This window comes from Arachis stenosperma, chromosome 4 (assembly GCF_014773155.1).
Source record: "Arachis stenosperma cultivar V10309 chromosome 4, arast.V10309.gnm1.PFL2, whole genome shotgun sequence".
Classification (NCBI taxonomy): Eukaryota; Viridiplantae; Streptophyta; class Magnoliopsida; order Fabales; family Fabaceae; genus Arachis; species Arachis stenosperma.
In genome coordinates, this window is record NC_080380.1 from 17759152 (window position 1) to 17768625 (window position 9474).

General features: G+C 38.1%; 1 non-coding gene across 1 annotated transcript; it reads left to right on the forward strand.

The window, feature by feature from the left end:
• The first annotated feature begins 1608 nt into the window (after positions 1-1608).
• LOC130978201 (small nucleolar RNA R71) lies at positions 1609-1716 on the forward strand. Its single transcript, XR_009085857.1, has one exon. It is a non-coding gene; the product is annotated as a small nucleolar RNA R71 (small nucleolar RNA).
• The last annotated feature ends 7758 nt before the right edge of the window (positions 1717-9474 follow it).

Genomic DNA, 9474 nt, shown 5'->3' on the forward strand with positions numbered 1-9474 from the left:
AGACTGGGCGTTAAACGCCCATTTTGCTATCATTACTGGCGTTTAAACGCCAGTAAGCCCGTCCTCCAGGGTATGCTATTTTTGATAGAGCTTCACAGATGCTCAAAGCATGGTTGTGGTCTCCCAACACCAAATTTAGAGTCTGAATGTGGGGGCTCTGTCTGACTCTGTATTGAGAGAAGCTTTTCATGCTTCTTCTCCATGTTTACAGAAGAAGATCATTGAGTCTTAAACACAAGGTAGTCCTCATTCAATTGAAGGACAAACTCTCCTCTGTCTATATCAATCACAGCCCTTGCTGTGGCTAGGAAGGGTCTTTCAAGGATGATGGATTCATCCTCATCCTTCTCGGTGTCTAGGATTATGAAGTCAGCAGGGATGTAAAAGCCTTCAACCTTCACTAAGACATCCTCCACAAGTCTATAAGCCAGTTTCATTAATTTGTCTGCCATCTCTAGTGAGATTCTTGCAGCTTGTACCTCAAAGATCCCTAGTTTCTCCATTACAGAAAGTGGCATGAGGTTGATACCTGACCCCAGGTCAAACAGAGCATTCTCAAAGGTCATGGTGCCTATGGTGCAAGGTATTAAGAACTTTCCGGGATCCGGTTTCTTTTGAGGTAATGTCTGCTGAATCCAGGTACTCAGTTCATTGATGAGTAATGGAGGTTCATTCTCCCAAGTCTCATTACCAAATAACTTAGCATTCAACTTCATGATTTCTCCTAGATACTGAGTAACTTGCTCTTCAACAGTGTCTTCATCCTCTTCAGAGGAAGAATACTCATCAGAGCTCATAAATGGCAAAAGTAAGTTTAGTGGAATCTTTATGGTTTCTGTATGAGCCTCATGTTCCTTTGGTTCCTCAATAGGGAACTCCTTATTGGTCTGTATTGCTTGGAAGAGTACTAGGAGGAGTTTTAGTAACTCTTTTACTCAGCTAACCCACTTGTGCCTCCAAATTTCTGATGGAAGACCTTGTTTTATTCATAAAACTAAGAGTGGTTTTAGATAGATCAGAGACTATGTTTGCTAAGCCAGAGAGGCTCTGCTCAGAATTCTCTATCTGTTGCTGAGAAGATGATGAAAAAGGTTTGCTATTGCCAAACTTATTTCTCCCACCATTATTGTTGTTAAAGCCTTGTTGAGGCTTCTGTTGATCCTTCCATAAGAAATTTGGATGATTTCTCCATGAAGGATTATAGGTGTTTCCATAGGATTCTCCCATGTAATTCACCTCTTCCATTGCAGGATTCTTAGGGTCATAAGCTTCTCCTTCAGAGGAGGCTTCTTTAGCACTGCCGGATGTAGCTTGCAATCTAGTCAGATTCTGGGAAATCATATTGACTTGCTGAGTTAATATTTTATTCTGAGCCAATATGGCATTCAGAGTATCAATCTCAAGAACTTCTTTCTTCTGAGTCATCCCATTATTCACAGGATTTCTTTCAGAAGTGTACATGAACTGGTTATTTGCAACCATCTCAATGAGTTCCTGGACTTCTGCAGGGGTTTTTAGATGAAAGGATCCACCAGAAGAATAGTCCAATGACATATTGGACAATTCAGACAGACCATCATAGAATATGCATATGACGCTCCATTCAGGAAGCATGTCAGAAGGACACCTTTTGGTTAATTGCTTGTATCTTTCCCAAGCTTCATAGAGAGATTCACCTTTCTTCTGTCTGAAGGTTTGGACGTCCACTCTAAGCTTGCTCAGCTTTTGAGGTGGAAAGAATTTGGTCAAGAAAGCGTTGACTAACTTGTCCCAAGAGTTCAGGCTTTCTCTAGGTTGTGAGTCCAACCATGTCCTAGCTCTGTCTCTTACAGCAAAGGGAAAAAGCATAAGTCTGTAGACCTCGGAATCAACCCCATTGGTCTTAACAGTATCACAGATCTGCAAGAATTCAGCTAAGAACTGATGAGGATCTTCCGATGGAAGTCCATGAAACTTGCAATTCTACTGCATTAGAGAAACTAATTGAGGCTTAAGCTCAAAGTTGTTTGCTCCAATGGCAAGAATTGAGATGCTTCTTCCATAGAAGTTGGAAGTTGGTGCAGCGTAGTCACCAAGCATCTTCATTGCATCTCTAGCATTGTTGTTAGGTTCGGCTGCCATGTCTACTTCCTTTTTGAAATTTTCTGTAAGGTCCTCTCCGGAGTGTTGTGCTTTAGCTTCTCTTAGCTTCTTCTTCAGAGTCCTTTCAGGTTCAGGATCAGCTTCAACAAGAATGTTTTTTTCTCTGTTTCTGCTCATATGAAAAAGAAGAAAACAAAGGGAGTAGCGGAATCCTCAATGTCACAGTATAAAGATTTTTTGAGGTGTCAGAAGAAAAGAAGAATAGAGAAATGAGGTAGAGAGAGAATAAGAAGAATTCAAACACAGAGGGAGAGAGAGGGTTCAAATTTTAAGTAGCAGAGAAGTGTTAGCAAATAAATAGAAAGAGATGAGAGAGAGAGAGTATTTGAAAATTAAAACTAAAATAATTAGTTAATTAAAAAGATTTTTGAAAAAGTGGTTAGTGATTTTTGAAAATTGGTGGTTAGGTGGTTTTGAAAAAGATAAGAGATAGTAAAAGATTTGAAAATAATTTTGAAAAGATAAGAAGTTAGAAAAAGATTTTGAAATCAAAATTTTAAAAAGATACGATTGAAAAAGATTTGATTGAAAAAGATATGATCTGAAAAGATATGATTGAAAAAGAAATAAAAAAAGATTTGATTTTTTTTATTTTTATTGATGACTTGACTAACAAGAAACTAAAAGATATGATTCTAGAATTTAAAGATTGATCCTTTCTTAACAAGAAAGTAACAAACTTGCAATTTTTTGAATCAAAACATTAATTGTTAGCAAGGATTTTTGAAAATGTGATATGAAAAAGATAAGATTTTAAAATTATGAATTAAAACATGAAAATTTGAAAGAATTTGAATTGGAAAAGAAATTACCTCCCTAGTGTCATTCTGGCGTTAAACGCCTAGAATGCTATCCACTCTGGCATTTAACACCCATTTGGGTGCCTCTTTGGGCGTTTAACGCTCAGCCAGATACCCTGGCTGGCGTTAAACGCCAGGAATCCTTCTTTACTGGGTATTTTTCTGAACGCCCAGAATGCTGCCATTTCTGGCGTTAAACGCCCAGAACGCTGCCCATTCTAGCGTTCAACGCCCAAAATGATACCTTTACTGGCGTTAAACGCCCAGAATGATAGCCATTCTGGCGTTTAACGCCCAAAGTACCTCTTTACTGGCGTTTTAACGCCAGTGAGCTCTTTTTCTTGTGATCCTCTGCTTTATGTTCTGATCCTTCATTTCTCTGTATTATTTACTTGAAAAGATATATATTTTTTATTTTTTTGAAATCTTTTTATAAGGAGAGAGAAAAACAACAAAATGAATCACAACAGAAAAACTTAAGATCAAAACTAATAATGCATGCAGGAACACTTTGAATGTCAAGATGAACATCAAGAACACTTTGAAGATCATGATGAACATCAAGAACATATTTTTGAAAATTTTTAAGAAGAGAAAGACATGCAAGGCACCAAACTTAAAATTTGACACTAGACTCAAACAAGAAACACAATTTCTTTTTTGGTTTTTATGATTTCATTAAATTTTTTTTGTATTTTTTGAAAATAAAAATAAAAATAAAAAGCTCAAACATAAAATAAAATTACCCAATCTAAGCAATAAGATGAACCGTCAATTGTCCAAACTCGAACAATCCTCGGCAACGGCGCCAAAAACTTGGTGCACGAAATTGTGATCACACTTTTCATAACTCTGCACAACTAACCAGCAAGTGCACTGGGTCGTCCAAGTAATACCTTACGTGAGTAAGGATCGATCCCATGGAGATTGACGGCTTGAAGAAAGCTATGGTCATCTTGTAAATCACATTCAGGCAGATTCAAATGGTTATGAGGTATTGATAATCAAAAGGTAAATAAAACGGAAAATAACATAGAGATACTTATGTAATTCATTGATGGAAATTTCAGATAAGCGTTTGGAGATGGTTTGTTGCTTCTGAACCTCTGCTTTCCTATTGTCTTCATCTAATCATGCGTCCTCTCTTCCATGGTAAGTTGTATGATCCTCTCAGTGAAAATGGTCCAGCTACGGTTTCTATACGGCTAATCAACTGTCGAATTTCTCGTCTCGGATGAAAAATATCAGGTACAGCTACCACATGGTTAATCATCTGTCGGTTCCCACTTGTGTCGGAATAGGATCTCTCTATCCTTTTGCACACTGTCACTGTGCCCAACAGTCGTGAGTTTGAAGCTCGTCACAGTCATCCCGTCCCAGATCCAACTCGAAATATCACAGACAATGTTTAGACTTTTCGGATCTCAGGAATGCTGCTAATTATTTCTAGCTTATACCACGAAGGTTCTAACCACGCGGACTCGGTCCGTGGATCAGAGACCCAAGAGAGTATATTCCAGCTGTCGTCCAATGACTACGTTGAACATCATGTAGACCGCTTGTGGTTGTCAATCACGCGGATCTTGGCTAAGCGAGTAATGAAGATAGTGGGTGATTGTCACGGGTCACCCCCTTCATTCTAACTTAACTGAATTAAGTACGAGAGTATATCTTGGAGAAGAAGTAGGCGTGAATTGAAAGAGAAACAATAATACTTGCATTAGTTCATGAAAAATAGCAGAGCTCCTCACCTTAATTTATGAGGTGTAGAAACTCCACCGTAGAAAATACATAAGAGAAGAAGGTCTAGGCATGGCTGAATGGCCAGCCACCCCAAAAGTGATCAAAAGATGATCCAAAGATGAAATACAATAGTCAAAAGTGCTATTTATGCTAAACTAGTAACCTAGGTTTACAGAAAATGAGTAGGTAGTGCAGAAATCCACTTCTGGGGCCCACTTAGTGTATGTTTGGGATGAGCTTTGAAGCTTTCACGTGCATAGGCCATCCTTGGAGTTAAACACCAGCTTGGATGCCAGTTTGGGCATTTAACTCTAGTTCTGGTGCCAGTTCCGGCGTTAAACGCCAGAAAAGAGTCTCTGGTGCGCATTTGGACGCCAGTTTGGGCCATCAAATATCGAGCAAAGTATGGTCTATTATACATTGCTGGAAAGCCCAAGATGTCTACTTTCCAACGCAATTGAGAGCACGCCAATTGGGTCTCTGTAACTCCAGAAAATCCACTTCGAGTGTAGGAGGGTCAGAATCCAACAGCATATGCAGTCCTTTCTCAGCCTCTGAATCAGATTTTTGCTCAGGTCCCTCAATTTCAGCCAGAAAATACCTAAAATCACAGAAAAATACACAAACTCATAGTAAAGTCTAGAAATGTGATTTTTTCATAAAAACTAATAAAAATATACTAAAAAGTAACTAAAATATACTAAAACTACCTAAAAACAATGCTAAAAAGCGTATAAATTATCCGCTCATCAAGCAGCAGAGTTATCGACAGCGCCTTTCCCACTCTACTGAGATTGCAGAGTCACAGCCTCTAGTCTTTGCATGTAGGACTCCTGTGCGACACAGTATGATAGCATACAATTAATCTCTAATAATTTTATACCAAAAGAAATCAGATGTATGTTTACTCACATAATGATCCTAAGACTTCTGATAAACAAATCTCTCTTTGTTCTCCTTCAGCGTGTAGGTGTACTTAAACATCTCCGCCAATGTCGCCTCACAATCCATGACTTCGACTACACATGTTGCATTGAAATAATATGACTAGAATGATGCCTAGTAGAAGATATGTAAGAGAATATGACTTAGTCATTAACAAAATTAAAGACACTACATACCAGACTGGCCTTAGTCTTTATGAAGGTCGCTGAGTTACTAGTATACCAGACACCTGGCTGATGCCCTATTAGCTTTATTGGTAAGACGCCCATGCCTGAAACTCTCATCAGTATCCATATAAACTAACAGAGCCTTCTTTATCTCCGGTCGGAGCCAGGTCGTTAGGTGGTCCCGCCACTCACGAACATCCTCCAATATCTGCTGCATCCACCGACCCATTCTATGGTCGAATATATTCCTGATGGTAAGATTGTGCTCAACGTCCCATCTAAAGTGCAGCTACACAAATAAACTTTAAAATTAGTTAATCAAAATAAAATAATCAAACTAGCTAAAAAAGTTTGAAACTAAAAACAAAAGTAATTACAACCTATTTTTGAAACCATCACCTTTTGATCTCAGTGGGGATCTTCTTGTAGTTTGGCCAGGAATTGTTGTACATCAGCTTGATGACATTGGTCATCTCCTGAGTACATGCATTGTTGTTCGGTGCAAACCTATCAACAATCCACAAAGACATCAATATGGAAATTCCATAAACAAGAATCAATAACCAGGCACTTTCTGCAATCACAACTTTTAGAAAATAGAAAACAATTTTAGGCAATCAAACCTAAATGCACTAAACAAAAATAAATAACCAAACACTTTCAACAATTCCATAATCAGGAAATAGGAAACACTTTCAGGAAATCAAACCTAAATCCACTAAACAAGAATCAATAACCAGACACTTTCAACAATTCCATAATCAGAAAACAGGAAACACTTTCAGGAAATCAAACCTAAATCTACTAAACAAGAATCAATAACCAAACACTTTCAGCAATTCCATAATCAGGAAATAGGAAACTATTAGGATTTGGTTGAATTAGTCCCGCATTGCTTAGGATAGCAAATGGAGTGGGTGGCCTAGGCTATAAATATGAGGCTAAGTTCTCCATATTTTTTGCACCAGTCGGAAACACTTAAAGCTTGTATCTGACTTTTCTTTTCCTCTATACCTTTTGATTATAGAGTGTTGTGAGGTGTAGTTAAATATTTTCTTTGAGAGTGTGGGTGTACTGGGGTACCGGTGTTAGAGAGAAAGAAGTCTATGTGTTGTAACAATTTTCACATAGTGATATTCTCTGGTTGTCATTTAGCAACGGCCGTAGTTTTTTCTCCAGTAATTAGAGTTTCCACGTTAAATTCTTGTGTTGTGATTATGTCTATTTTATTTCTCTGTGAAAGGTATTTTCTCAAGGGAGAATGGTGTATTATTCCCAACAAGTGGTATTAGAGCTTTGGTTCGGTGGAATTTATTCTTAGTATGCTCTGTGGTTGCAGCCTAGTCTGACCTTTCACATCAGAAAAGAATTTTGTCCTGTAGCTTGAGGTGGATCTTTGGTTGCTGTTGTTGTTGCTGGAAGGCAATATGACACTGTGAGAGTGTATTTTGGAAAGGTTCTGGCTAAGAAAAGACCTGGTATTTAAATGTGTCCATTGTGACCCACCTCTCTTTCCTGGGGACCCTTCCTAGTGCACGGTCTACAGTTGAGTTATACTATTCCAGTATACGGTTGCAACAATGTCAGGATATTCAAGTGCTGTGAAGCTTGAAATAGAAAAATTTGATGGAAGAATCAATTTTGTCTTGTGGCAAATACAAGTCAAGGATGTGTTGATACAATCAGGTTTGCACAAGGCGTTAAAGGAGAAGATATCTGGTATGAAGATGTTCTCTAGAAGACAAGAAATATCCTCATGGTATTGTCGCACTACCATGGATAAGGATAAGTTGTGGCAATCGGGTCCACAATTGCACACGGGCATTGGTTGGCGTTGAGATGCAAGGTGTGTGGCGGAGTTATGTCGATGGCTGAGGAACTTCCAGGAAAAGCCAATTTGGAAGTTGCACCATGAATTTTCAGCAAGGTTTCGATCTGTACCAAGGCGAAATGCTTGGAGTGGTCTAATTTCAAGTGAGTATACTTTCATGGTGGAGTATGATAGTTCTCTGAACTATGATTTTCGGTATAGACAATGGCAGCAAAGAATTGTCGGTGTTGACAATGGAAGCTGAAGATGTGTGACTATTTCAATCAAGGTGGAGATTGTTAGGATTTGGTTGAATTAGTCTTACATTGCTTAGGATAGCAAATGGAGTGGGTGGCCTAAGCTATAAATATGAGGCTAAGTTCTCCATATTTTTTGCACCAGTCGGAAACACTTAAAGCTTGTATCTGACTTTTCTTTTCCTCTATACTTTTTGATTAGAGAGTGTTGTGAGGTGTAGTTAAATATTTGCTTTGAGAGTGTGGGTGTACTGGGGTGCCGGTATTAAAGAGAAAGAAGTCTATGTGTTGTAACAATTTTCACATAGTGATATTCTCTGGTTGTCATTTGGCAACGGCCGTGGTTTTTTCTCCAGTAATTGGAGTTTCCACATTAAATTCTTGTGTTGTGATTGTGTCTATTTTATTTCTCTGTGAAAGGTATTTTCTCAAGGGGGAATGGTGTATTATTCCCAACAGAAACATTTTTAGGCAATCAAACCTAAATTCACTAAACAAGATAAATAACCAGGCATTAAATAGTTTCAGGCAATCAAACCTAAATCTACTAATCCAGAATCAATTTTCAGGCACTTTTAGCAATAACAATAATCAAGAAATATATAAGACTCAAAGGGATACTTATGCCGTGCCACCATCAGGCCAAATGGTCAATCGTACGATGGGAGGTGGTAGAGGGGCATCAGCTGCCTCACTTCCATGAGAGGACTCGGGGCTGCGACTTCCATCACTACAGGCGGCGTCGCCGTGGTAAAAGGCTGCTGAGCGGTAGGAGGTGGCGTCGTCATCATGGACAGAGGCATGTAGCTTGGGTTAGGGACCATGCTGAACGGTTGGTCCACTAAACTCGTAACCTGTGACGTGATCGGGGCAGTTTGAGTAGAGGGAGAGGATCCAAAATTTCCGAGGGTACCGAAAGAAACCCTTCCTCTACCCCGACCATGACTATGACCACGACCATTTGCCTGATCTGCCAGACCTCTACCCATTGTCATGTTTGCAAATAGGATACCAATTAACAAAAACTCAGAAAAATAAATCAATAATAAATTCAGCATTATATTGCAGTGTTTAGCAGAATCTCAGTCAATGAATTCAATTAAATTCAAATTACAAACCCAAGACCCACAATAGCATGCTAAATTACGTATCAATTAAGAGAAATCCTAATAAGAAAATTCTAAGTTTAGTCTAAATTAATCTAACAGCAAAAATTAGTTTAACTAACAAGCATTCTTTCAACATCAAGTCATGAAATTCATAATCAATTACATAAAATTTAGCATTATATTGCAGTGTTTACCGAAATATCAGTCAACGAATTCAAACAAATTTGAATTACAAACCCAAGAATCACAATAGCATGCTTAATTACATATAAACAAGAAAATTCTAATAAGAAAATTCTAATTTTACTCTAAACCAACCTAACAGGAAAAAGTAGTTTAACTAACAAGCATTCTTTAAATATCAAGTCACAAAATTCATCATCAATTACACAAAATTCAGCATTATATTGCAGTGTTCACCAAAATATTAGTCAATGAATTCAAACAAATTTAAATTACAAACCCAAGAATCAAAATAGCATGCTTAATTACCTATTAACC